General features: G+C 45.7%; 1 protein-coding gene across 1 annotated transcript in view; it reads right to left on the minus strand.

The window, feature by feature from the left end:
- Nucleotides 1-19,527, minus strand: part of LOC124622011 (neurobeachin) — a 1,442,121-nt gene that overhangs the window by 532,894 nt on the left and 889,700 nt on the right. The window lies entirely within an intron of this gene.

A 19,527-nucleotide genomic window follows, 5' to 3' on the forward strand; every position in this document is an offset into this window, starting at 1 on the left:
TTTATTCTCATAAAGATTTTCTTCTAGAATTAAATTTCTAATTCAGTAATTTTTGCTACATTATACACAGAGCCTCAACCTTTCTCTCATTGGTTGGTTGGTTGTTTGGGGAAGGAGACCAGTCAGCGAGGTCATCGGTCCCATCGGATTAGGGAAGGACGGGGAAGGAAGACGGCCGTGGCCCTGCAAAAGAACCATCCCGGCATTTGCCAAGAGCGATTTAGGGAAATCACTGAAAACCTAAATCAGGATGGCCGGACGCGGGATTGAACCGTCGTCCTCCCGAATGTTCTCTCATTGTTTCTGGTTCATTTGTAAACGCTCCTGCCTCATCCACTTTAAAAAACAAATCGTAAAACATTCTTACATTTTATAACGTTGAACTCCTCTTTAATATATTTAACATGCTCTGAAGCTTGACGGAAATTTTCGGAAGCTTTTCGTTGTTTGTTAGGCCAATGTAGCAATTGCATTTCCCCCTACTAAACGTTCTCAATTAAGATCACCCTCACTATTTCACCTCCAGTTAAATGGAAAGTGGTTGACGAAAAGACTGAGGTTTTTATAACAGCTAATCCTTCCGATTCACTAATTACATAAAACCACGACGTGATCATACATAAATATCTGAATGGCTCGATAATCGTTTGGCTAATAGAGCTCAGAACGTTATAATGGACGGAAAATTTCCAACAGAAACAAAAGCAACGTCGTCGGCACCTCTAAGAAACCCACCAGAACATCTGATGTTATCTACGTGCATCAACGATTTACCAGACTGGGTAAGCAGCGCTATAAACTGTTGATGGTGTACAACACACAGCCACAAATCGGTTTTAGGCTACTTTATTTAAAAAGTACCGTTACCGGCTTCGAATTTTTCATAATTCATCATCAAGACAGTTTTTTCATGGGAACAAATTATGAATTATGCGTTAATATCGGGACCAATAGTGAGGAATCGAGTCGAAACATTTATACCTGACGCGAAGATGGTCACAGCTAACCATCACGTCGGTGAAAAAGTAAATTAGAGAGCGAGTATCGATTCAGGTGCAAAAGGATGATGGAAAAACTCGACCGTCACGTCGACGAAAAAAACCCTCTCGGTATTCAGCTAAGCTCTAAGGCAATTTACAGTAATCCCAGACAATGTAAACAACTATGGTCTTCCGGGATCTGAAACACGCTTAACTCGAAGGGGGAAACCCACATCCCTCCAGCAGGACGGAATACTGTAAGCCACTCTCCAATAAGAGTTCCAGTGTCTTAGGACTGCACCATCTCAGTCGATCACTCAGTGTCACTCCGAGTCTAGTGTTTCAACCATTTTACCATCTCCACAGATCATTTTACGTGCATTGCGCATTTCTAATTAAATGAGTGGGCTCAAACTACGTAATTATTCGATGAATTCGACTACATCGACATCAGGTTGAAGGTCTATCGAACGGAAGAGTTTTTTCGCGAGCGAGCGGAGCAGAGCCCTTGCGTGGTGTAATTTAATACGGGACGGCAGCCCGGCGTTTCATTATGAATGCGGTGGCAGCGAGCGAGTCCACGGGCAGGCAGGCACCACCTGGCCGCATTTCGGCAGGTTCCAGAAAACGTGCCGTTTCTTTCCGCCCAGCGGATGCGGCGGCGACAATGGCGTCCAGCGTCAAACACCGTCTTGGCCCGGCGGAACAAAAACCGGGCGGCCGGGGGCAGATTTACGGCGCAGATATTGGGCCACCTCGTGCATTCCGGGCCGCGCCGCTTTTGTTTCGTCCGGAAGGCCCGCGCCGCGATCCACAGACAGCTGCTCCCGCCTGTCGCCGCTGAAGCCCTGCGGCCGACGGCACCATAGACACCATGCGTAGTCCTCTCGTCCCAAGACATCCCCTTTCTCGCATGTTTGGATGACTTACTTTGCCGAAATTCGTGTTTGAAATCAACTGATAATGCTATCAAGTGGGTCTTGGATATTTTAGTTCAGACAACTCTGAACTTTGCGATGCTAGTTATGATGAACCTCGCAGGCGCATTTGATATTCTGTGATGGCCTGCAATGTTCGCTCGTCTTAAAGACCTCCGAGTTCATAAATCATTTTATCGACAGCTATTAACAATATACTGCAGAAGTCGCACAGTTACGGACGGAATTCGTTGGTCAAGAACATAACCCAAATCTATCCTGTCAATACGTGGATCTCCACTCTGGGACCTAACGAGAGAATCTTTCTTGGAATTACTAATGAAGCGAGTACAGTTAACGAGAAATTTGCCTATGCGGTTAGCACTCTCACTATAATGTCTGCTAACTCTAAAGTGAAATTGGAGAAGAGTGCAAATAGATACTTGCGCGTTTATAGCAATGGTACGAGGACAACTAATTTAAAAGCAGCATCACAAAGACTGCGCACCTGCTGTTCAAAGGTAGGCTTCTCTTGCCACAAACCTAACTATGCAGTTAAATGGCACTTCAATAAGATAATTAACTATATATGTTGATGACAAAAAATAATTTTAACACACACAGCCATAGAGGTAATAAAATATCCCTCCAGTGAGTGGATGCGAACTGCTTCATATGGTTAGACATCAATACGCCCCCGGACCCAAGGCTCGATGACATTTTCCCTTGGAAGACCGTTCAGGAGTGGTTAGTAAAACGGTAGAACCACATGATAAGACGTGTTTGGAAGTTGGTGCGATTTAGGTCCCCGCAAGAAATGGTTGTGCTACGACCATCCTGTCGAAATAAGAGTTATAGCGCTGAAATTCGGTTCCAAACCAAATTTCCTCGCTTGTTCTGGAAGGCTTAAAAAGGTTTACTTTTAAATGTAGTAACAACCCGTTACTAATCTAAATTCCTTAACGCTATCTGTGGCAATATGCGTATATGCATCGAAGAAATGTCTCATCCTTTTTCCGAGAACAATCATGTTCTCTTCGCAGCTTTAGTACTAGCACAATCGTGAACGAAGATCGAGATATACGACAGCCTGAAATGAAAGGGAATTAAACTATCGAGCATCCGAACGCAAAATTCCGAACCCTACTGCTACCTAACATAGCGGGATGAATAAAGACTGTAATTTTTCGTAACGTGAGAAACCAGGATAAGATGTTTGTAGACAATCAGTGCCAAACGTACACTGGGTGTACCTCAGGCGCTGTCGCTCCTTCTACCCTTCTCTAAATATAAAAACTGTATTTTCGGGCAACGCCCGTTGCCAAGTTCCCGGTTCGTCTTAAGAAAGAATTCACTTCCTTTATCAGTTCACTAATACGAATCTGTGAGTGCTATATGCTATCGCCGAAGAGACCACCTGGTACTCAAATCACTTCGATTCGTGAACAAGCCCAAAATAGAGAAGCTCTCACATAGGTTTCATTGCTGATGAGGACTGAATAACATACAAAAAGGTTTCCAATTCGTATCATCAGCATAAATTTCAAGTGTCCCTCGAATTGACGGTTATACAGTCGAAAAGTAATTATAAAGAGCGCAGATGATAGACCGTATATGAAGTCCTACCAACTTAACTCGTTAGCCATGCCGTCCCCCATTTAATGCCGTACTGTTCAACAATGTGTAACTTGCGTGACACGAGGACAGCACGCAGGCACATACACACACACACACACACACACACACACACACACACACACACACACACAAATATAACTTGTCGTTAAGCGTAAAACTGATGCCTCCGATTTCAATGATAATAGCAACAAAATATATTAAATGATTTAAGACAAAAATAATAATTTCTTTACATCAGTGCTTACTACATCACTTTACCGTAATGTGTCAGACATTGTAATTCAGAAAATCACGAATAGAGCAGTATCAAAGGCATTGTTTCGAAAATCTCAGAAGTGCATGTGTAAATGCATTTGATTTAAGAACTATAATGCTAACAAACTCTAACTAGATTCACAACGTAATAGCAAGACCGAAAAAAAAATTGAATTGTGCACTCGCCGTTATCACCTTTTCACCGAGCGCTACGCCTGTGAACATATGTCTGCACACTGTAGCTACGCGAGCGTGTAAATGAGGAGAAAATTAGTTCTTTCCGTCCCCCCCCCCCCCCCCCCCCCCCATACGCTTTGAGAGCCAGTCTCTCTACTATTATATTTTTCCTTCTTAGTGGAGGGTCTTTGCCTTCCTGTCTTCCCTTGCACGAGTGTCTGTGGTTTGGTGGTACTAGCTTGTCGACAGCAAGTAAGTGAACATGTCAATGTGTGGCTTTACCTGGGCTAGTGTTACTGGTTAGCTGTGAAATTTGGTAATTCATGTAAATACACGTTTCGGTGTTCATGGTCCACAAGATTGTCCCCCCCCCCCCCCCCTTCACCGTGGATGCGCGCCTGCAGAGGATGTGGGGACCAAGCTTTGTACCTGACCCGAATAGTTGCGGCGGCGTCCCTTTATACCTCGGTAACGTCAGTGTACAACTCCATCTGCCCCTTTATCGAGGGAGGGGTTGGGGAGTATTAAAAGTGGCGGTGTTATTGCCGGACACAGCTTTATTTATGCCACATTATACAGCGCGATGAGCGAAGCGTGATTTACGACTCGGTCGGTCGCACCGAGGGAAGCGCCCCCCGCAGAGAACTAGGTCGCGTGACTGCACACACGCTTCGCTCCTCTGTGCTCTGTGCGTGTGCGCCGGGTGGTACGTAGGAGTTACGTGTTGCGAGGCTAGGGCGGGGGCTTGGGGGGTAACGAGTCGAGAGAGAAGGGCTGAGATAAGGGGAGAGGGACGATAAAGCAAAACCGCGGGAAAACAAAAAAGTGAAACGAGGATAAGAAAGTATCAAGCCAGGCCGCCTGCCAGAGAGCGGTGCGCACAGAGAAAGAGATAGAGAGAGGGAGGAAGGGAGGGAGGGAGGGGGGGGGGGAGAGAGAGGGAGAGAGAGAGAGAGAGAGAGAGAGAGAGAGAGAGAGAGAGAGAGAGAGAGGGGTATAAAAAGCGACGAGAGAAGCGACATGGGGAGCAGGGGAGGGGGCCGGAGGACGACGGCGAGGGCCAGATTAAAAGAAGCCGACACGATATTAATGTAGCACGCACGCAAGACGCATAACCCGCTTCGGCCTTTTGTGATGCGCCCCGCTCCGGCGGACGAACAATAAAATAGAAGCGCGGCCCGGCCCGCCCCGCGCGCGCGACGGCCACCGCGCCGCCACAAAAAGGCCGCCGCTGCCCACTGATAGCGGCCGGCGGGCCATCCATCCAATCAGCGCGGCCCGTGCGCGATGGCCCTCGGCCACGTTAATTGGCGGCCGGGCCGCCGCGGGGGACACGCACACGCACACGCACACGCGGGCGCGCAGAATTCCAGCCTCCGGCGCGTCGACACCGGCCGGCGGCCAAGCGCCTCGCCTCGCCTCGCCACGCCTCGGCGCGATGATTTACGGGGCCGGGTTCGCCGATTAGAGCGCCGCCGCCGCCGCCGCTGCGGCCAGAAGAAAGCCCGCGGCCGTAAAGCGGTTTTACGCCGTGCGAAGAGCAGCGCGGCGAAACGCGCCGCCCCTGATATGCCCCAGCCAGCAGCCGCCGCCTGCCCGCGCGCCACTCTCAGTCTCGCGCCACACCGACACGTTCTGCCACTCTCGTTTAAGTAACCCGGGCAAATAATTAGTCACCACTCAGCTGACACCGCCTTTAGCTTCTATACTGGCCACAATTATGCGATGAAGACATCCAGCTGAAGCCATTCACTGACGATTAGATCCCCAAAGTTACCACGCGCATATGTTAACTGCTAGGCTTCACACGCTGCTCCAAATAGTCCCGGACACTTCCGACGGGATCGAGGCCAGGTGATTCAGTGGGACAGTCTAGGTGCGAGAGGGAGCCTCAATCCTCGTCGAACCGGCAACGTATGTGCGCTCCACTGCCAACTCGCCTGCGGTCATCTTCGAAGACGGAGTTGTCCACGGCGTTCTCGTCGTCGAGATGTAGGCGAAAGAGAGACACTCGCTCATCGAAAATTTTACATTCATATCCTGCTTCGTGTTCACGATAATATGATGGAGTGCGCCCAAGTGATGTTCCGAAACACATCTCCAAAACGTCAGATAACCTACTCCGGCCGGAACTGCGCCTTCCACACACAGATTTAAACGCCGCATTGGGCCGTCAGTGCAGTAGGCGCCTGCATCATTTGAAAGCACGAAGACTCCGACCACACTAGATGCCTACTGTCCACTATCTGTATTGCTTAGCGCATCGAAGATGTGCTGGTTTGTGCGACTTGGAGGCCAACGGCCTTTTGCGATGTACTTGGCTCCAAACATCCATTGCTTCCCGTTTCCCTCGCAGTGTCCCTTCAGAAACTAGTTGACATGGACTTGCATTCACAAACAGCAACAATTCCTGTGGGGTTGAACATTTCCCATACCGCTCGAAAGCGGTCACTATGTTGCTTCTTCAATGGGCTTACCTTTACTATATTTTTCATGGCCGCCCAAGCCAGGCTCTTCGTAAGACGATTTCCCCATAGCGACAAGAGGGGTGGAGGCAGTGAGGATCAAGGGGGGGGGGGGGGGGAATCCTGAAGTGTAAAAGTGTAATATGTAAGTCTTCCGTAAACAATCCTGATGTCCTGGCACCGAGACATGTGATTTCTAGAACAGAAGTGCAACTGTAACACATATTGACCCCATTCCAGACCATGTGAATGGTCTTCTCCATAACTGTCCTCTTTGTCCTTAACCTTCTTCTGCACCTTAGAGCTAAATATTAACTACACACTAACCTTACTTTTAGATAGTAATTTTCTCTATTTTAAGCTGATAAGTGCCATTAATACAGTATCTTACTATTATTACTAGAAACCCAATCCTGAACACGACACGCCGGCCGAAGTGGCCGTGCGGTTAAAGGCGCTGCAGTCTGGAACCGCAAGACCACTACGGTCGCAGGTTCGAATCCTGCCTCGGGCATGGATGTTTGTGATGTCCTTAGGTTAGTTAGGTTTAAGTAGTTCTAAGTTCTAGGGGACTAATGACCTCAGCAGTTGAGTCCCATAGTGCTCAGAGCCATTTGAACCATTTGAACCTGAACACGACATTTTTAAATGGCGTGGGTCTGGATATTCAGTCGAGTTGTTATTTCTATCTCATGCTTCAACTTATTCAGAAAGAAAACTAATAGCGAAAACGCTCGTATTTAGAGTTACTGTTACACTCGAGCGCATCTCGATTTGACACAGTTCGATCATTCACAAACAACGCCAAATTTTCTAAGTCGCTTCGCTTCCCAGGTACCCAAAGACTGACTGTCCGTTTTCGCGTCTCAATCCGAAATGAACTCTTTGGTGTCTCCAGCCGAAATGTACTCTTTGGTGTCTAGACCAGAACTGCCCTCTGCCCGTCTCCGACCGCGTTTCCCGCGCGCCGAACACCTTCGCTGAAATGACTAGCGCAGTTCCCGCTCCTGAAGCCGTCCATCTGATTGGCTACAGCTTATTCTACATTACTTTACATATTAACATATTTAAATAATCATAGCTTGACCACTTTCACGTTCTAAATGAAGTAACAATAATATCCATTACATAATAAACGTTAAATTCTTTTACATAAAGCCAATACAATTTCCTTCTTAGCTTTGAATGTCACGGCCAGTAGCCATCACCAATGTGCTTTCTGATAAATAAATAAAGAACAAAAGTACCTCTTATGCACTAAACTCTACAACACCTATTACCTAATTATTCAATGAGGTGTCATGCTGTCATCGTTCAATGTGTTTTGTGTGGAGGAAATGATGATCTGATGCTTATCTGAAAATACTGATAATTTAAATTCACTATATCTTTTGAACAAATAAAGTTACAGAGTTGATATTTACAACATTTGTCATTTTAATGATGCGCTTCTATATGAAATGTCAATCGTTAAGATTGACCAAAGCGTTTAGATTTCAGCATTCAAGTTTTTGTTACAAAACTTGTTAATTTCACTTTAGCAGTTACAGATATGATCAATACTCAAGTTTTATTGGCGTCACAATGAAAATTTATGGAGGATGGCAGAGTAAAATTACTGTGGCTTTATTCCCTGAATTACTATAGAATTAAATAGTTTTCATAAATGTTTCCCTTTATGGCCGATCTTAGGTCCGCCGTATTTAACACTGCTACATCTCCCTGACCACAAAAGCCTTCTACTGGGTTTCCTTATGACGTAGGTTCTTGTCTGTCTCACTCGCACACTACAGCGTTTAGGCCTCAATAGACAATAGACGCCTGTGTTTCCCATCTCGTGGTGAATATGCGCCCTTTGTGGCACACGGTCCTGGACGATAGGGTTCGTTTCACAGTTCCTGTAGGCTGACTCTTTCGGCCATATATTTAAATGAGAGCGCAATGCTCGTTAACGCAAAACACGCACGGTGCACGTAGTACCAGTGAGTGTGCTGTCAGTGCGTAGAATGGGGAAGGCGCGTGATCTACCTGACTTGGACCGAGGGCAGGTTGTGATGGCCTGGAGGCTCGACACGAAGATTTCCGAAACTGCGCGACTTGTCGGGAGTTCGATGAGTGCTGTGGTAAGGGTCTCCAACACGAGGTGAAACAACATCCAGACGTTGTGGACTTGGGCGGCCACCCTTCATTACAGATATCGAACGACGCCTGGGCAGACTGGTAAAACTGGACAGGCAGCGAACTTCTGCGGAACTAACAACAGACTTTAATGCTGGGCAGGGTACAACTGTGTCTGAACACACAGTGCACCGAACACTCCTAACGATGGCCTCCGCAGCGGACGACCCGCGCATGCGCCAATGTTAACACCACGACATCGGCAGCTACGACTGAAATGGGCACGTGACCATGGTCTGACGAACCCCGATACCTTCTTCACCATGCCGATAGAAGGGCGCGAATCCGTCGTCTTCCAGGGGAAAGAGCTCCTTGACACCTGTACTGCGGGACGGAGACAAGCTAGTGCCATGTCAAAAGGCCAGGAGTGCGATGAAACGGTCCGAGAACACGGGGGCGAGTTCCAATTGATCAGTTGGCCCTCTAACTCACCAGATTTGAACCCGATCGAACACATCAGGGATGTGACTGAATGCGGCGTAAGAGCTCTTCGCCCCCTCCCCGGAATTTGCTGGAATTAGGTGACTTGTGTGTGCAAATGTGGTGCCAACTCCCTCCAGCGAACCACCAAGGCCTCACTGCTTATTATCTGTGCCAAAGGTGGGAATACCGGCTGTTAGGTAGGTTGTCACAATGTTCCGGCTGGTCAGTGTACACAGAGATGAGAGGATTGGCGCCGGTGTCGTGAGATCGCCACCAGACTATACCTTGGCTATCGCAAACCCGTGATAATGTTACAAAAAAGGCAAAAGACAGCCAGTGCTAAACTGACGTAAGATTGGCTTCCTGTTGTTTCGGTGACAGGGAATGCGCTTAATACCAGCGCTGTGTTTCTCGTCGGTGGTTCTCTTACCACTGGTGTGTGATGGAAGGTGACAGGCTGCCCACAAAACGAGACAAGAGCCTACGGTACCCGCCCCTGCCGTAAGGCCCCACAGATGGTATCTCGGCAGCCGTCCCCCGGACCCTGCGCAGCCGCCGACGGCCGTCTAATAATGGAAGCGCCGTGTGCATTGAGGGATGTGAGCGGACAATGCCCACGGCCTCAAATGAGCGCGTAACCTAGAACTGTGGGAAAACGAGCGAGCTACCACGATACTTGCAGGGAGGGCAAAGCCAGAGCGCCTCGTGACGAATAAACCGAAATTCCGCCCTAACTCACACAGTGTTCGGTATCCTACTTCGAATGGCACTTCGAATGTTATTTGGCTATTCGTATGTACCATAGATTCTGTGTCAGGGTGTTCCATAAAGTCATACGAAGCAGATACCACTTTCTTATGTACAGACACGTTGAAAAACGTGTGTGTAGCGAAATACACAGGAATTTTAATTTTAATAAATGACGGTTCGATCCTCAAGTTTAAAAGGATGGAGCAAGTGCTGGAGCGTTAGTCACCTCGGCTCACTCTGAAGATGGCTGGACGGTATTCAGCCGAAACATTAGAAGAAGAAGCTGAATTTATGCGGCTGCACGCCCGAAATTTATCTGTCTGCCTGTCGACTACCGCCACGCAGCAGCGCTACCCAGTCACTGGTGCAGCTCTGGCTGCCCGTCCTGTTTACTATTAACATATATTGTTTACTTGAATATCGCAAAGGACGGACTCGGAAACGCTTTGTTGAATGTCCGTGTAACGTTCTACTGTAAAAAAATATTTTATTTGTAATCAGAAATAAAGCGAGGCTTTCTGTCCATGCTGAGCAATGTGTGATGAGCAGCATTTCTTTCGGCCATGTTTGTCTACAAAATAAAAATAAAAAGGTAACTAAATAAATAAATAAAACAATTACAAATATCTATATATTTACACGGAGATTGTCATCCAGCCACCCACATACAGATTTTTCTTCATTTTCCTCTACGATTAAGACCAATACCGTGATGGTTTCTTCCACAAGAACACAGCCCATTTCCTGACGCTTCTCATATCCGTAGTCGCACGTCGTCGCTAATGACCTAGTCATAGACTACATGTTAAAATCTATCTTCCTTTCTATTTCTTTACTTGGTATGGGAGTTCTTTAGCGACCAATCTTAAAGTTTACATTTGACTCCAAATAACTGTCTTGGTTTCAAATTATTTTACAGCGATGAGGAACCAGGAAGTGATACATTGCAACCCCGAGTGGCAAAACTTCATGATCAGGCATTTGCACATTACTCAAACTCATCATTAATGCATGTACATCGCCATTACCCAGTAAAATAACAAAACGCTATAGTCTTGAGGCGTATTCATAAAATTTCATAAGCTGTATCGACCTTTTATTTACAAAAAAAATGAATGTGTGTCATTCTTGGCCGGGAGGTTCCATCCGTGGAAGTTCGGCCGCCGGGTTGCAAGTTTTATTTCACGTGACCTCACATTGGCGATGATGAAATGATAATGAAGAAAACACAACACCCAGTACACGAGCGGAGAAAATCTCCAACCCGGCCAGGAACCGAACCTGGGCCCGCTGCATGGGTGGTCACCGCGTAACCACTTAGCTAAGCAGGCAGACGTTTTAATTATATGCAAAATGATATCGACTTCTAGATCTCCCATTATTGTGTCCAACTGAGGAACGCAACTGAACCCATTTAGCTGTTCATCTTCCTGTCTCGCTGTGATGTCAAGATTCCTTATGAAATTGTGACAGTAAAATTTTACTAGTGTTTTCTTGAAAGAGTAAGAAATTTTCTCTGTTTGGTGATATAAACCTCAAGATTTAATTTTCACCTAAATGCCATATAAGCAGAGTAGGCCTCATATTTTCCTCAGAAGATTTCGTTTTTGCTTTTCTACGCCTTTAATTAAAAATCTAACTCTGCTTATCAAGGTTTCCGATTCCTATAATCACTTTGAATATCGCGCGGTAGCGTCTCAGTCAGGCGTTCCAGGACTCTTTGTAATATTACTCTGGGTGATAATTACTATTCCTGTTCTTCGTTTACAAACAAACACTGTAAAGCATGGTAAAAGTGCATAGCAGAGGGTACTTCGTATTGTACGAGATGACAGGGTTCCTTCCCTTTCCAATCGGGTATGGAGCACTGGAAGAAAGACTGCATAACAGTCTTTATGGGCGCTGTAATCTGTTTAATCTCGTCTTTGTGATTATTATGGGTGCGATATGTAGGGGGATTACGTAAATTTCTAGATTCTTCATATAATGCCGGTTCTTGAAACTTTGTAAGTATGGTTCCGATGGGTAAATGGCGCCTATCTTGAACAATATGCTAATTCAGCTTTTTCAGTACTTCTGTCACACGCTTCCGTGCGTCAAACAGACCTGTAACCATTCGTGTTTCCTTTATTTCAATACGTGGAATATCGCCTGTTGGAGGATCGTTAAGACGTCGGTTTTAATGCCTCAGGTGTCCTACACGTCTCCCCTCATCTGAGCACAATGCAGAGAACGTTCATACAGCCAAATGAAACCGTCAGTCACAAAGGTTCTTCTCTGGGTTGTTAATCAAATCGCGCATCACATTGGCTTGACTGTCGGTTACGTCGTCAAAGTGTTCACCATATGAATTTCTGCACTTTGTCGTTTTGTGGTAGATTGATATCGATAACACGAAGTTTCATCAACCGCGATGATTTTTCCCAGAAAATAATTGACAATCGACTGGTCGAAAGCACATCTGTCGTTTACAGTTGTTAGTTGACGCTAACACTGTAGATACTACGCTGGCGTCGCTTATCCGCCAGGATAAAACCAGATTTGCACATTTTGGACGGGTGTAGATGTACATGGCTAGAGGATAAATGCAAGACTGCAGGGATCTTATGTCCTCCCACGTCGATATATTTGTCATTCATTGTCAAACTGATCGTAAACTTAACTATTTAAAATGATTGAAATGAGTGACACTTCCGATAATAAAAAGCAAAGTTTGTGATTCGCTAACATCTGTTCCCAATCGAACCCGTCACTGTCCGCTTCCTACAAAAATTACCAGCAAAGTGAATCGTTAGCGCCTTTGAGTGGAAAGAAGCAGCATCATCGTTTAACAAGTCCAGCGAGAAGAAATAAAAACTTTGAGATTTTCGACGACATGGTAATTCTATTAGAGACAGAAAATCCCTTGGGAGAGCAGTTGAATTAAATGGATAGTGTCTTGAGAAGAGATTATAAGAACAGCAACAAAGATAAAACGTCGAATCAAAGCTGGCAATGCTGAAGATATTACGTTACAAAATGAGACAGTAAAAGTAGATGAGCTTTTCTGTTAAGGCAGTAAAATAACTGACTATGGGCGAAGTAGAGTGGATATAAAATGCAGACTGCTAATACCAAGAAAAGCATTCCTGAAAAAAGAGTAATTTGTTAACATCTTATATCAATTTCACTGTTATTAAGTCTTTTTCTGAAGGTATTTGTCTGTAGTGTAGCCTTGTACGGAAGTGAGACGTTGACGATAAGCAGTTCAGACTTGAAGAGAATAGAAGCTTTTGAAATAAGGTACTGCAGAAGAATGCTCAAGATTATATGTGTAGACCGAGTAACTAATGAGGAGGTAATGTATCGGGGTAGTGAAAGTTTTTAGTAACAGCTCTAAAAATTAATTTTTAGTTTGTGTGTAGGTACACGTCTGCTGTCCTGGTACATACTGAATTCCCCGCGGCACATGAGCGTGGCACGCCTCTAGAGGAACCAAAACCAAATGGCGGAGCCGACTGATAAAGTGGAGTTTTGTGCTGCAATTCGTACTCGGCAGCATCGGAAATGTTGCAGCTGTGTCAGACCGATCAAGACGGCTAAAATACGTATTTATCCACTTGGGCAGTTTTAATAAGAGTTTATAGCAGAATGAACGGCAATTGTTTCATAATATATTACGTGTAACATTCTCTCTTCTGAACGTTGGGCTAAGGGCTCTTGCACAGTGTGAAAATTTGTAAATGCAGTGCTCTAAGTGACCAGAGAAAAAAGTAATTGGTAAAAAAATGATCACTTCACTGAAAAGTCACAGCTTCACTTGATAATTGGGAATTAAGAAGCTAGTGGGCAACTACAGAAGAACAGATTGTCTGTGTGATGTGTTAGACACGAAAGGCGTCGAATAATATTCCGACACAGAGAATGCCATATGGTAAATTAAAAAGTCGTTTTACGAGTAGCGGAGACATTAAAAGAAGAGCACTTGGAAACCGCTGAAAAACACCGACGTGGTAAGAGGTACGTGTCTGGCAAGTCGTGATAAAGATACGCTTGTGGCACTGGGTGAGAGGATGTGAAATAGACCAGAACGGCCACAAGCGATGATAACATTCACAGCCGGGAAGAGCGGCTAATAGCGCAGAGGAGTGGCTGCCATTTCAGCAGCCGCAGATAAAAAGAGCGCCCGGGCACATGCTCAGCGTTTCTTGCCGCAGCCACGGCTAACAGACACTTCACGTCCTATCAGCTGCAGCTGACGCGTGACACCGGCGGCTTCGTTTCGTACATATTAAAAGGCGGCTACTACTACTACTACTACTACTACTGGGATTCACATTTCATGTAGATACATCATACGCTTGTGACGAAGTTACAAGTATTGTGAAAACCAAAGTTTCCTCCCACATTAAATGTCCATGTTATAAAGAATTACACACAGTTTTGTTCCTAATTTATTCAATAATTCGTCTTTTAACGACTCTGGTACAGAGATTCCCACAAACGTGGCTCACACAATAATCAGAAATCGATCGAGCAGTCGAAACTGGAATTTCATTAAGTGATACCCGCGAAGAGGTAATTGTTCTACTGTCTGGGTTATAATTTTTTTTAATCTACTGAGACGAAATATTCTTTTTCATATAATGATCCACTGTTTAACGAAGACTAGTGGTACATACAAGTACCAATTAAAGCAGCTTCAAGGAGAAGTTCTACGCATGGGAAAAGAAATAAACCGAGATTTTCATTTATGTTGCTCAACTTGATTCCTGCAGTACTGTACCACTTGGGCAAATCAAACAGTTATTGGTGGAACTATACTCCTGTAACTCAGAAAGAGATCACCACCCGTAACTGTATCCCCGTACACTGAAATACAGACAAGATGGCTCAAATACATAAATATCTGGAAAAGCTGTGAAAGCGTGGATTTATGTTATAGAACTCAAAAAATGGCTCTGAGCACTATGGGACTTAACATCTATGGTCATCAGTCTCCTAGAACTGAGAACTACTTAAACCTAACTAACCTAAGGACATCACACAACACCCAGTCATCACGAGGCAGAGAAAATCCCTGACCCCGCCGGGAATCGAACCCGGGAACCCGGGCGTGGGAAGCGAGAACGCTACCGCACGACCACGAGTTGCGGACTCAAGGAAACTGTTGACTCCCCATGTATATCCACTTTACCAATAACATCACTTTCGCCTGCAATATCTGTGACATGCAGAAGTTGGTCGAGTGTTGGTACATCAGTTACTAGTGTCAGCGGTTTGATACACTCTAGATATGTGGATACACACGAATACAAAAAAAGGTGGAGGGGGCTGTGTAAAGTGCTTGACTTTCGCCGCCTTCAGTTGGAACTGAAAAATAAATTGCTACCAATATTTTTAATTTCAGGCAGAACATGAGATGGCAGAGGCACAAGTGAGTTCCACGCCTGAGGTCATACTGCGCGACACGAAGCTTTTGCTACTGCACGAGAAGTCGGCGACAGACTTTCACACTGAGCTGTCATACACATCAGCAGAGAAGTGTATTTCCTGAAAGTCACCGTCTGCTTTCAAGATTGGGCGTTTCACGGTTTCAGTGGGCGGGCCTCAACGCCAATAGACCTGGCAACAAGCCATCCGATTCTTAATAAACAGCGAATATCTGCCAAGGAGATAGCCGGGGCTCTGGACATTCTCCGAAAAAGTGTTGGTTTCATTACTAACAACAACCTAAACCTGAGGAAGCTTTCAGCGAAATGCATTCCGAAATGTCTGTATAATTTTGCGTATTCAATTAAATTACACCCAGAGCTGTTTTGGTACAAAAAAATGGCTCTGAGCACTATGGGACTCAACTGCTGAGGTCATTAGTCCCCTAGAACTTAGAACTAGTTAAACCTAACTAACCTAAGGACATCACAAACATCCATGCCCGAGGCAGGATTCGAACCTGCGACCGTAGCAGTCTTGCGGTTCCAGACTGCAGCGCCTTTAACCGCACGGCCACTTCGGCCGGCTGTTTTGGTACATTTTGGTGTCACAAGTAGTATTTGCCTAGGTTAGTGCCTGAGGATGAACCCTGGCTACGCATTTATAGTGCTGTAAGCAAGGAAAAGTCGATGGAATGGCGTCACAGCGGGTCCCGCGAGCGAAGTTTCTCGCTCAGAAATGTGCCAAAAAAGTCACGGTGACCGTTTTCTATGACAATGGCGGCATTCCTTTGACGGGCTACTTACCTCAGGACTCTAGCACGACGATAAACTATTATGGCATTCTCCTCGACCACCTGAAAGAGACAATGAAGTCGCACGCTGTGCAAAGTTGACCAAAAGGATCCCTTTCCTTAGCGCAGCGCATGTTCACACACATCCCAGGTCGTTGCCACCAGATTCAAGGCCCTAGGTTTCTAATTGGTCTACTACCCTAATAAAAGCCGAAAAGTGGTAATTGCGATGATAATGAAAACGTCAAACACGCCGATGTCTGTTGTGACAGTCTGTCACACGATATCTTTTTCAATGGTCTAGAGAAGCTGCACCAAAAATTTTTAACACGTGCATGGTCTTGGGATTCGGTGGGGTGGGGAGGGAATATTTTGAATAGATGTTTACTGTAGAAATTTTGACGCTTTTTCTTTCTGTGCGAAGCCAGGAACGTGTCTGCCTCCCTTGTGGCCGACCGTTCCTTGTACTGCTTCGTTCGCGTGTTCATCGCGCCCGCTTACAGTAGAGAAGCGAGTGCTGAGCGGAAAGGCGGGCAGCTGTATCTGATGGCGGCGGGTGACGACTCCGGATAAACGCAGGCGGAGGAACAAAAAGCGCGTGATGGGCAGCCCGGTAATTAGAGGCGAACGCGCGCGCGGTGGGCGTGGCCGCCCACAAACAAACAGCGGGCAGTATCATCAGCGCCGCATTTGCATAGCGGCTCAGGCGCAACTGCCGCGTCCCTCAAACCGTACACAACACGCGCTTCATCTGCAATCCCGCACACCGAGCGGACTGGCGCTGTAGTCGTTAAGACACTGGACTCGCACTTGGGAAGACGCGCAGTGGTTAGCATACTGGACGCGCATTCGGGAGGACGAAGGTTCGAACCAGCGTCCGGCCATGCAGATTTAGGTTTTCCTTGAGTTCCCTAAATCGTTCCCGAAAAATTCCGGATTGGCTCCTTTGAAAGGGCTCGACCGATTCCCTTCTACAGCTTTGAAACAATCCGAACTTGAGTACCGTCTCTAATGACCTCGACAACGACGGGACGTTAAACTAATCTTCTTTTCTTCTTTCTTCAAATCTCTGAGCGGTCGTGAAGCCTTAGGTTACCCAGGATTCCCAAAATCTGTGAAGGCAAATCTAACAATTTAGTCTCTCTCAAATTGCCTGCTACTGTTATGCTGTCTGAGGTGGCGTGACTAAATACATACTGCTCCCGTAAACTGACGATACTGCATTATAGGCCACACCGTATCAGAGCTCCATCATTTCACCAATGGGCTATCAACAGGCTAAGGAGAGTATGATGCTACTGCTATCTGCCGACAAGCATCGGTACAGAATACGATCAATAACCATTACTGGAGATTCTCTGAAAGCAATCGATAGCTTCAAGTATTTTGGACTCATCATAACATATTTAACGCTAGACGCTGAGGGCGCAACCAAGTTTGAGACAGTAGTGGCTGTCAGTGTTTCACTACGGAAAATGATATGGTACAATAGAATGCCAACAGAAAATGTCAATGGCATTTTATCCGTGATGGATGTTTTTGAATTTCGCGGTCCCTAGTCACTACGAGATTGTCGGCAGAGAGCATAACAAGTCATAAACGCTTTTCAAGAAAGCTCTTATATCATAGTCATTGATCATCTTGTCAATATTACCGTTCTTCTGATTCCGTGCTTACTAAGACATTAACGGTTTCGGGTAATAAAAAATTCCCAGTCATAAGATAGACTCAACTGACTCATTAAATTGTCACTCTCTTCAGAAACATGTCGTCCGTTGATAATATTGCACGAGAATATTTACACAGCCAGCCGCGTGGTCTTGGGCGTCTTGTCACGGTTCGCGCGGCTGCCCCGTCGGAGGCTCGAGTCCTCCCTCGAGCACGGGTGTGTGTGTGTGTGTGTGTGTGTGTGTGTGTGTGTTTTGTCCTTAAAGTAAGTTAGTTTACGTTAGATTAAGTAGTGTGTAAGCTTAGGAACCGATGACCTCAGCAGTTTGGTCCCATAAGAGCTTTCCACAAATTTCCAAATTGATATAGCTATACCCAATGGTTTACAAAACAAAAAATATATTAAAGTGTTCACTTAAATTCGTTCCAGTAATTCGATATGTGTAAGAGCGTCATACCTTATTTACTTTCGGTCTTCAGGTATCACGCTCACAAGACATCCATACGTCATAAAGTGGAGCTGAGTGCATAAATATTCTCACGTAGTGTAAACATGTTGCTGAAGACAGCGACAGTTTAACAAAACAAGTGTAGCTATCTGAAGACGGGCACACTTGTCCGGAGCAAGAAAGCAAATGTCTAGCCCCTGTGTAACTCTAACCTATCAACGCAGCATCGAAGCATGAACAACCTTAATGAGGCAACACCAACACCAATTCGATTGTTTCAGTACAATTCCCTATGTCTAGTGCGGTACCAGAGATCCACAAATCAATGTTCTACACCAAAATGTTATAGGTGAGGAGAGAGGAAGGAGAGGGGGAGGGATGGAGGGGGGAGGGGGGGAGATGTCCAATTTCAAATGTGAGTGAATTCCTAAAGAACCAAACTGCTGAGGTTCCCTGTCCCTAGACTTACACACTACTTTAATCTATGCTAAGGACAACACATACACCCATGTCCGAGGGAGGACTCGAACCTCTGCCGGGAGGGGCTGCAGGGTGGAGGTGGGATGGGGGGGTGGGGAGGGGGAAAGAGGGAAAGAGAGACAGAAGGAATGTTGCAGTTGCACGTCCCGGTGACAATGGCGTAAAAGTAATTAGAGACGGAACACTTACTAAGTTGGACAACGATGGGAAAGCGAATGTGCCGCAGCTCATTCTAAGAAACTTTCCCGGAACGTGATTTAAGTGATTTCGACAAACAGCGAAAAGCATAAATCTTAAAAGGTGTGTGGAGATTTAAATCCCTTTCCTCGCAAATACGAAAAGCAAGGCTACAGCTACGGCAGCCTGCCCTTGATACGGCTGTCAGTCAGAAAATCCTCGAGTGAAATCAAATGGCTCTGAGCACTAGGGGACTTAAAATCTGAGGTCATCAGTCGCTAGAACGTAGAACTACTTAAACCTAACTAACCTAAGGACATCACACACATCCATGCCCGAGGCGAGCGTTCGCGCGGTTCCAGACTGCAGTATGCGCTTTGTGGAGAACAGATGAACGTATATCTGTGCGCTAGATTGCCAAATCGAGTATGTAAATGGTTTTTCTTTTTCAAAATTACTTCTTTTTCGTTTATGTGCATTTTTTTCCTTTAACCATCATAATGCTTATTTCTACCAACACGTTTGAAATAATATTAAAATATTATGTGCTATATTCGTGGCAATTCATGTGACACATCTGGTATGTTCATGTATCTAGATGCCACGCTAAAATAAAATAGCAAAAAAATAAATAAACGTCTCCCAGCATTTCTGAATACTTGGTGTATGTATAACAGGACATCGAGGAACGGTAGCCCGCAAGTACGAGCGGAAGTCGGGGTACTGCAAAGCTGTGGAGTGACACACACAGCAGTTCAGCGCCAC

The sequence above is a fragment of the Schistocerca americana genome, chromosome 7, assembly GCF_021461395.2.
Source record: "Schistocerca americana isolate TAMUIC-IGC-003095 chromosome 7, iqSchAmer2.1, whole genome shotgun sequence".
In the NCBI taxonomy this organism is placed as follows: Eukaryota; Metazoa; Arthropoda; class Insecta; order Orthoptera; family Acrididae; genus Schistocerca; species Schistocerca americana.